Below are 10,200 nucleotides of genomic sequence, written 5' to 3'. Positions count from 1 at the left end.
TTTAAGGGAGATGATTGTGACACCAGCCCCACTACAGGGAGGCCATGTCTTGAATCATGGACTCCTCTATACATGTGCTCCCCCACCCCCAAGGCCACTAATGACTAGCACCTGACCTAAGATTAGCCCACCCCCAGGCTGGGCAGCAACCTTCTTAGGATTTTGAATTGGAAAAGCTGGAAGGACCAAGGCAGTTGCGGTAGAATCTGAATTGATCACAGAATTGAGAGAAAAGGTAAATTGGGAAGCAGTAGCCGCTAGAGGAAGGAGAATGGAGCAGACCCATTCTTCATTTCCTATCTTCAGGTCTCCTCACAATCTTACTTTCCCCTGGGGTGAGGGAAATGAGAGGAAACTCATATATTTTGCAAACCAAAACTACCAAAACATACCTGAGTGTTAGTTTCCCTTTGAGAAATTTTTGCCTACTCTAGACAAGTAGGTACCACAAACTAACATCTGCTTACTTTTCATGTTTTTGTTTTGTTTTGTTTTACTGCCACACCTAAAATAAAATAACAGAAATAGCTACCATTTATGGACCACATATTACATACCAGGGACTTTAATACACATATTATGCTTATTTTTTCTTTAATATTCACAATGCCCTAATTCCAGTGATAATGTCATTCCCATTTTAGTAAAGGTATCTGAGGTTTAGAGAAGCGAGGTGACCGAACTGGAAGCCAGACTAAGCCCCGCCGGTGTAAAAGAACGGGAACGTTCATTGTTTCTGTATCCAATGTGGCAGAGGCAGAAGAGAGGAAAGGGCTGGGACGTCGAGGGTTTAGGGAGGGGCTCACGCTGCCCCATTAGATCAGGCATGTCTGCGTGATGGAGCCAGGCTGCTGGGCTTCAAGATGGGCAGAAAGAAAGAAAGATATTCTGAATCCAGGTCCCATCACTACTTACTGGCTGAGAGCTTTTGGGTCCCCTACTTACCTTCTCTGAATCTGTTTCCTCTTGCACTAAAGGATTTACAGTGCCGCTCCTTCTCTAGTATTAGGATTAAGGTAAACAAACATTGTGTGGGACAGAAATTCAGCAATGCTTTGTCTATAAATGAGGCATATCTTCAGACCCTGAGGCCGGCGGTTCCTCGTGCAGCCCCAGGACTTTTTGGGAGACTCTTGAATTAACACCCAACCTCCAAAAACAATTTCTCTCTCCAGAATGTAGATTTCCCCTTTGTCTTTTAATCAATGCATTTAAAGTATTTTACCAAATTTATCTGATCAGAAGACCCACCTGGAGGCTTGTTAAAAATCCACCTTCCAGGGCCTCACCCTAAACTCATTGAATTAATCTCTACTGTGGTGAGCCAGGGAACCTGAATTCTTGAATAAGCAGCCCAGATAATTATTACAATTAGAAAAAGTTAGGAATCTCTGCATTACAGCTGTGCTTCTCAAACTTTGATGTGCATTCCAGTAACCTTGAGAATCTTGTTGAAATGCAGATTCAGGTTCATGCTAGGGTGGGTCTGCACGTCTACATTTCTAGCAATTTCTCAGGGATCCCAGTGCCACTGGTTGGGGGGCTGGTTCTGAGTGAAACCAATGTGAAATGAATGTAGAGGTCTTCCTTATAATCCGAAGAGTCTACCAGTGCTTTGTGGTCTTTGCAGGACTTTCACATTCATATTCTCACTTAACCATCGATCCTATGAGGTGAGCATCGATCCTCCTTTTAAATGGGAGGATCCCTGCAAAGTGGCTTTCAGGCAGAGTTCTGTAAGAGAAATTGTAGTTTCCTGTGGATGCACATCTATAAAAACAGAGTTCTCTGTCCATGCTCACTCTGCATTCAGGCAATGAATGGGTTATGCACCAATAGAGCTGCTTATGATGCCCCCAAAGGAGAAGAGAAAGGCTGGACCATGGGCTCTCTGTTTGTCTAGGGCTGGGTTTCTGGTCATAGAAGTACTTTGACAGCACTTTCAAAATGTGTCATCCCTGACAGAAACTCCCACTGTGGAATCTCCCCTTAAGCTGCCCCTGCCTGTCATTCTAACCACCTCCATTCACGTGCTTGCCTCCCCTGTCGGATGAAGTTTGGTCATAACTTCCCCACTTGGGTTTTCTCTTCCTTTTTGTGCTGGTTTGAAGCTGTTATGTACCCCCAGAAAAGCCATGTTCTTCTAATTCGGTCTTGTAGGGGCAGACCTACTGTGGGTGGGACCCCATGATTAGGTTGTTTCCATGGAGATATTACGCCACCCATTCAAGATGGGTCATAATCCCTTTACTAGAGTCCTCTACAAAGAGAATAAAAGACAGAAAGCACACAGAGAGCTGAGAGCCAACAAAGAGAACAGAGATGAGACTAAGACACAGATGTTTGGAGATGCTAAACTAAGGGATGAAACCCAAAGTTTGCCCTGGACAAGCCAAGTGAGGACCCATGGATGCTAAGAGAGAAAGCCTCTGGAATCAGAAGTTGAAGACAACAGAACTGGGAGTAAAGACAAGCAGACACCAGCCACATACCTAGCCAGCTGATGGAGGTATCCAAAATGCCTGCAGCCTTTCTTCAGAAGCAAGGTATCTTTTTCTGGATGCCTTTGTTTGGACATTTTTATAACCTTTAGAACTATAAACTTGTAACTTAATAACACCCCTTTCTAAGAGTCAGTGTATTTCAGGTATATTGCATTCTGGTAGCTTTAGCAAACTGAAATACTTATGCTACTTTTTTTTCCCTTAACTTTTTACTGTGAAATAATTACAAACTTCAAGAGGAATTGCAAGAACAGTACAAGTAGTAAAATGACACAGCCACTTTGGCAAACAATTTGACAGTTTCTTAAAGAGTTAAACATAAATTTACCATATGACAAAGCATTTCCACTCCTTAGTATCATCTAAAAGAAATGAAAACACACATCCCCATGAATGTCCATAGCAGCATTATTCATAATAGACAAAAAGGTGGAAAAAAACAAATACCCGCCAACTGGTGAGTGGATAAACAAATGTGATATATCCATACAGTGAAATATTATTCAGCGATAAAAAGGAATGAAGTACTGATACATGTTACAACACAGGCGAACTTTGGAAAACAATATAGGAAGTAAAAGAAACTGGTCACAAAAGATATCATATTATATGATTCCATTTATATGCAATGTCCAGAAAAGGCACATATATAAAGACAGAAATTAAATTAGTGGTTGCTTCAGTGGGCTGAGGTTATATATGGATACCAGGATCTTTTTGGGGTGATAGAAAGTTCTAAAACTGGATTGTGGAGATGGGTATACAATTCTGTAAATATATAAAAATCATTGAATTGTATACTTAAAATGAGTGACTTTAATGGAATATAAATTTTACCTCCATATAACAGTTTTCAAAAATAGTACTGAAAAATACTATTCTTGTATACCTTCACCCAGATTCAACAAATTTAACATTTTTTCATAATCGATTTTTCTCTCCCTTTCCCTTGCTCTCTCTCTATTTTTTAATCTTAATTTTTTCACTCTCTGATTGAAAAGGGCAATCATGTTTTGGTATAAACTGCTATTTTTGTCACTCATTCACTCATTCATTCTCCCTCAATGCAGGGAGGATAGAAAGATGTATTTAAAATAGCCCCTGCTGAGTTTGTCACCACTAGACCTGCCCTAGAACCAATGTAAAATGGAGTTCTTCAGATTGAAATAGAAGACAAGACATGAGATAGTAGATCAAAGCTGCATAAACAAAGATCGCCATTAAAGGTAACTATATGAGTAATTGTAAGGCCAGGACTATTGTATTTTTTGGTTGATAGCTTCACTTTTTACTTCTTACAGTACCTAAAATGCAAATGCATAAAAATAACAGTCTATGGTATGACTTTTTAAATATATTTTTATTGAGAAATATCCACACACATACAGTCCAACCATATTATACAATCAGTGGCTCACAATATCATCACATAGTTTTGTACTCTTCACCATGATCATTTTTTATACCATGTGCATCACTCCAGAAAAAGAAAGAAAAAAAAAAACTCATACATCCCATATCCCTTACCCCTCCCTCTCATTGACCCACCGTATTTCAATCTACCCAATTTTTACCCTTTATCTCCCCCATTATTTATTTTACTTTTTACCCCCCCCCTTTTTTTTTTTACTCATCTGTCCATATACCTGGATAAAAGGAGCATCAGACATAAGGTTTCACACTCACGCAGTCACATTGTAAAAACTATATAGACATACAGTCTTCTTCAAGAATCAAAGCTACTGGAACACAGTTCAGCAATTGCAGGTACTTCCTTCTAACCACTCCTGTACACCATAAACTAAAAAGGGATATCTATATAATACATAAGAATAACCTCCCAACTCTATTTGAAATCTCTCCGCCACTGAGACTTTATTTTGTCTCCTTTCTCTCTCCCCCCTTTTGGTTAAGAAGGCTTTCTCATTCCCATGATGCTGGGTCCCAGCTCATCCCTGGGATTCAGGTCCCACATTGCCAGGGAGATTTACACTCTCTGGGAATCATCTCACATAGGGGGAGGGCAGTGAGTTCACCTGCCAAGAGGCGTAGAAAGAGAGCAACAAAAGAGGCTCTCTGGGTGACTCGCAGGCATACTTTTCAATAGGCTTAGCCCAATCTATGGTATTGGAATCTGGTATATAAAGATGTAATTTATGACAAGAAACACATAAAGGTGGGGGAATAGAAGGGTCAAGGAAAATAGTTTGTACATTGTATTGAAGGTAAATTGGTATCAAATCAAATGAGGTTTTTATAGATACAGGATGTTAAATTTAAGCTACAGGATAACCATGAAGAAAATATCAGAACAGTATGTACAACCTGCACTGGACAAAGGCAGTGACAGCCGTTGTTTCAACCCCACCCTGGACAAAGAGCAGCGGCCGCCATTGTTTCAGCCCTCCTTGGACAGGCATAGAGGCAGTGGAAATTTAAAGATACAGTGCTTTCTCAAGGCTGTGGAGGAAAGTTAGCTGAAGGGCTGGATTTGCTGGGCAGGCCAGGAAATCTCAGTTTTGGGGAGCTCTCGGAGGAGATTTTGGCATCCTTCCTGATCCCCTCCACAGTACTTTGGAGCTGGTCTGAGCCCCCTTCATTAGTCACTTGCCCTGTTTTGTCTGAGAAAGACTGAATTGGGAAAGCCCATGTTGGGGTGACCCTTCTCCCAGAATTGCCTTCTAGGCAAAAGCATCATGAGACAACCAAAGGAGTATTTAAAAAAAAAAAAAAAAACTATAGAAGCAAACAATATGGGACAAAGGCCTGCTGGTTTCAGATACTTGAAAGAGGGAGGTTTATCCCCTGGAAAACAGAAGGTACAACCAAATTCCTGTAAGCGGTGGAATTCCAAGACAACTAACAAGTAAAAGCTCAGAACAAGCCAGAAGTTCAGTAAGACAAGGAAAACCCTGCACTGAGCATTCCCCCTTTGCAGACCTTGATAGGAGGCTGAGACTCAAGAAAATTTCTGTCTTATTCCAGATAATTAAAAAACCAGGAAACTAAAATGAATAAAATAAAATTAAAAAACAGGAAACAGACATTCCCAGGAGTAAATCACAGTGTTAACATTTTAAAACATTAAAATATACAGGGGGCAAGAAAAGAGTACAAGAAAAACAAACAGGAAATGATGGCCCATTCAGAGGAAGAGAATAAAAATACAGAAAACATCCATAAAGGGGACAATAATTTGGAAATACAGAACAAAGCTTTAAAAAAATAATCCTAAAAATTCTTAAGGAGATGACAGAAAATACAGAGAAAGAACTACAGGATAACAGGAAAACAATGAATGAACGATATGAGAGTCTAAGAAAAGAGACAGAAATTTTTAAAAGGAGCCAAACACAACTACTGGAGTTAAAGACCACAAAACTAAAATGAATAATGCCTAGGAAGATTTCAAGAGAAGAATGGTGCTGGCAGAAGAAAGAATTAATGAACTTGATTGAATATAAGACACTTGAATCTTATATTCAAGTGTCTTATATCAGATATAAGATATCTTATGTCAGGCTGAGTAGCAGAAAAAAAAAGGGGGTATTAAAAGTGAAAATAGCCTATTATTTCTACTGATAGAAGAATAAGTAGAAGATTCTCAACAAACCAATTATTAGAAAAGAGATTGACTCAGTAATAAAAAACCTCCTAACAAAGAAAGCCTAGGACCAGATAATTTCACAGAGAAATTCTAAACTTTCCGAGAAGACAATTCCAATTCTGATCAAACTCTTCCAAAACATTGAAGAGGAGGGAACACTCCCTAACTCATTCTATGAGCCGACATCACTCTCAGACCAAAACTGATAAAGATAAAACAAGAAAAGAAAACTACAGACCAATATGTCTTATGAATATAGATGCAAAACTCCTCAACAAAATACTAGCAGATTAATTCAACAGCATATTAAAAGAATTATACACCACAAATAAGTGGGGTTTATCGCTGGTGTGCAAGATAGGTTCAACATAAGAAAATCAACTAATGTAATATACCACATCAACAGAATGAAGGGAATAAAACACATGATCATCACAATTGATGCAGAAAAGGCATTTGACAAAATACAGCACCCTTTCTTGATAAAAACGCTTAGAAAACTAGGATTAGAAGGAAACTTCCTCAACACAATAAAGGGCATATATGAAAAGCCCACAGTTAACATTCTACTTAATGGTGAACAACTGAAAGCTTTCCCTCTAAGATCAGGAACAAAATAAGGATGTCCATTGTCACCACTGTTATTCAACATTGTACTGGAAGTTCTTACCAGAGCAAATAAGCAAGAAAAAGAAATAAAAGTCATCCAAATTGGAAAGGACCTCATCAAAATAAAAAAAACTTTTGTGCCTCCAAAGACTTTATCAAGGAGGTTAAAAGACAACTGGTACAATGGGAGAATATTTGGAAACCACATATCCAATAAAGGTTTAATATATAGTATATATAAAAAATAATTCAACTTAAAAACAAAAAGACAAGCAACCCACTACACAAGCAGTGAACCCTAAGTTAAACCATGGACTTTAATTAACAGTACATTATAAAAATGTGCTGTCATCAGTTGTAACAAATGTTCTATACCAGTGCAAGATGTTGGTGGTGGACTGATATATGGAAATCCTGTATTTTATGCATGATTGTTCTGTAAATCCACAACCTCTCTAATAAAGGAAATATACATATAAATGGATTAAGATGTCCAGTCTGAAACCAGAGATTAGCAGAATGGATAAACCAGCATGGCCCAATTATATTTCATTTACAAGAGATTCATCTTAAATTCAAAGATACAAGCTAGGTTGAAAGTAAAAGGATAGAAACAAATATTCCATGCCAACAGTAACCAAAAGATAGCTGAAATGGCTATACTGATTGTCTTAGTTTAACAGGGATGCTAAGACAAATACCATGCAGGGGTTAGATTAAAAAATAAGTATTTATTGACTCATGGTTTTAGATGCCAAAAGTTCCAGATCAGGGTGTCAGTAAAACCATGCCTTCTCTTGGAATCAGTAGATTGTAGCGATGGTAGTCTTCTTTCATAGGTAATGTTCTTGGTCTCCTCTTGTCTTTCTCTGACTTCTCTTTATAAGGCCTCAGTTAATACAAATTAAGGTCCACACTGATTAACTTTAACTATACAAAATTAGGACCTTAGGAGACCCTATTAATAAACAAATTCACACCTTCATTAATAAATACATCTTCAAAGGCTTCTATTTAAAAATGGGTTCACACCCACATGAAAGCAGATTAAGATTAAAGAGCATGTCTTTTGTTGGGGTACAGAACTCAATTTACTGCACTAATATCGGATGAAAAAGAATTTAAATAGAAAACTATTACAAGGGAAAAAGAAGGTCACTATATACTGATAAAGGATCAATTCATCAAGAAGATATAACAATTATAAATATAATGCACCTAACAGCTGAGCCCCAAAATGTGAAGCAAATATTGACCATTTTGAAGAAAGAAAAGGACAGCTCTACATTAATAGTAGGAGATTTCAATACACCACTTTCAATAACGAATAAAACATCTGGACAGAAGATCAATAAGGAATTGAATGTCTTGAACAATACCAAGTAGCCATAACAAACGTATAAAATACTTCACCTAACAGCAGCAGAATACATGTAATTCTCAAGTGCACAAGGATCATTCTCTAGGATAGCCCGCATCTTGGGCCACAAAACAAGACTCAATAAATTTTAAAGATTGAAATCATAAAAAGTATCTTCTCTAATCACAGTGGAATGAATCATAAATCAGTAACAGGAAGAAATAGAAAACTCAGAAATGTATGGAGATTAAACGATGTACTACTAAACAACCAATGGGTCAAAGAGAAAATAATCACAAGGGGAATTAGGAAATATCTTCAGATAATTGAAAAGGAAAACACAACATACTGAAAACTTATGGGCCTCTTCCCATAAGCGGCCTGAGATGATCTCTGGAAATAATTCACTACTCACTTGCCCAGAAACCCTACAAAATCATGCAAATCAAGAGGTTCAAATTTTTGTGTTCACTTTAAGAACACCTGAGAAATTGCTCAGGCCATCAAGGGTATGCATATTTGAAAAGCCATCAAGTATCTGAAAGATGTCACTTCATAGAAGCAATGTGCTTGTTTCAATGGTGGTGTTGGTAGGTATGCCCAGGCCAAAACTCTGGGGCTAGATGCAGGATCGGTGACCCAAAAAGAGTTCTGAATTTTTTCTGCACGTGCTTAAAAATATAGAGAATAATGCTGACCTTAAGGGTTTAAATGAAGATTCTCTGGTCATTAAGCACATCCAGGTGAACAAAGTCCCTAAGATATGCCGCAGGATTTACAGAGATCATGGTTGGATTAACCCATGTGTGAGCTCCCCTTGTCACACTGAGATAATCCTTAATGAAAAGAACAAATTGTTCCTAAACCACAAGAGGAGTTTGCACAGAAGAAAAAGATATCCCAGAAGAAACAAAAACTTATAGCTTGGGAATAAATTCATCTTAAAATAAATGCAAATTAATGTTAAAGCTGAATGTTAGCTGTCTTATTAGTTAAACAGGTTAAACATTTACCTTGTCTTTGTGTTGGTTCATAAACGTGGTGTTAAAAAAAAAAAAAAACACTTATGGGATGCAGAAGAGGCCATGCATAGAGGAGAATTTATAGGTCTAAATTTATAGATTAAAAAAGAAGAAATCTTAAATCAGGGACATTACTTCTACAAAAGGATCTATGAAAAGAAGAGCAAACTAAACCAAAGTGAGTGGAAGGAAGGAAATAAAGATTAGAGTAGAGATAAATAAAAAAGAGAATAAAAAACTATAGAGAGTATCAACAAGACAAAAAACTGATTTTTCAAAAGATCAATAAAATTGACAAACCCTTAGCTAGACTGACAAAGAAAAAAAGAGAGAAGACAAAAATAACTAAAAATTAGAAATGAAAGAGGGACCATTACTACTGGTCCCACAGAAATAAAGATTATAAGAAGATATAAGAAAAACTTCAAGGCAACAAATAGACAACCTAAATGAAATGAACAAATTACCTAAACTGGCAAGTAAAATACAAGACATCAACAGACCAACAATAAATAAAGAGATTGGATCTGTAATCAAAAGCTTCCCAACAAAGAAAAGTCCAGGACCGTATAGTGTCACTGTGGAATTTTACCAAATGTTCCAAAAATAACTAACACAAAGCCTGCTCCAACCTTTCCAAAAAATTGAAGAGGAGGGCATACCCCCTAACATCACTCTGTTACAGGATTAAGATACCATAATGAAACAAAATTACAAACCAGTATCCCTTATAAACATAGATGCAAAAATCCTTAACAAAATACTGGAAACCAAATCCAGCAGCAATTAAATAGTTATACATCACAACCAAATGTGATTTATCCAAGTTATGCAAGGGTGATTCAACAGAAAAAAAATCAATTACTGTAATACCTTACATTACATTAATAGAACACAGGATAAAAACACACAGTCATCTCAATTGATGCAGAAAAGGCATTTGAGTAAATCCAGCATCCCTACTTGATAAAAACATGTAGAAAACTAGTAATAGAAGGAAACTCCCTCAACATGATAAAAGGTATATATGAAACATCCACAGCTTACATGATACTATGGCGAAAGACTGAATAATTTCCCTCTTAGATCTGTCACTAC

At 37.3% G+C, this 10,200-nt stretch overlaps 1 long non-coding RNA gene across 1 annotated transcript in view; it reads left to right on the top strand.

Annotated features, from left to right (window-relative positions):
* Positions 1-2,300: 2,300 nt before the first annotated feature.
* LOC143658021 (uncharacterized) overlaps positions 2,301-10,200 on the top strand; it is a 33,633-nt gene continuing 25,733 nt past the window's right edge. Inside the window, exon 1 of the long non-coding RNA XR_013163073.1 lies at positions 2,301-2,546. This is a non-coding gene — a long non-coding RNA (uncharacterized LOC143658021). The remainder of the gene's footprint in view (positions 2,547-10,200) is intronic.

Source organism: Tamandua tetradactyla, chromosome 15, assembly GCF_023851605.1.
Source record: "Tamandua tetradactyla isolate mTamTet1 chromosome 15, mTamTet1.pri, whole genome shotgun sequence".
Classification (NCBI taxonomy): domain Eukaryota; kingdom Metazoa; phylum Chordata; class Mammalia; order Pilosa; family Myrmecophagidae; genus Tamandua; species Tamandua tetradactyla.
This window is presented reverse-complemented; position numbering and strand designations above follow the sequence as displayed.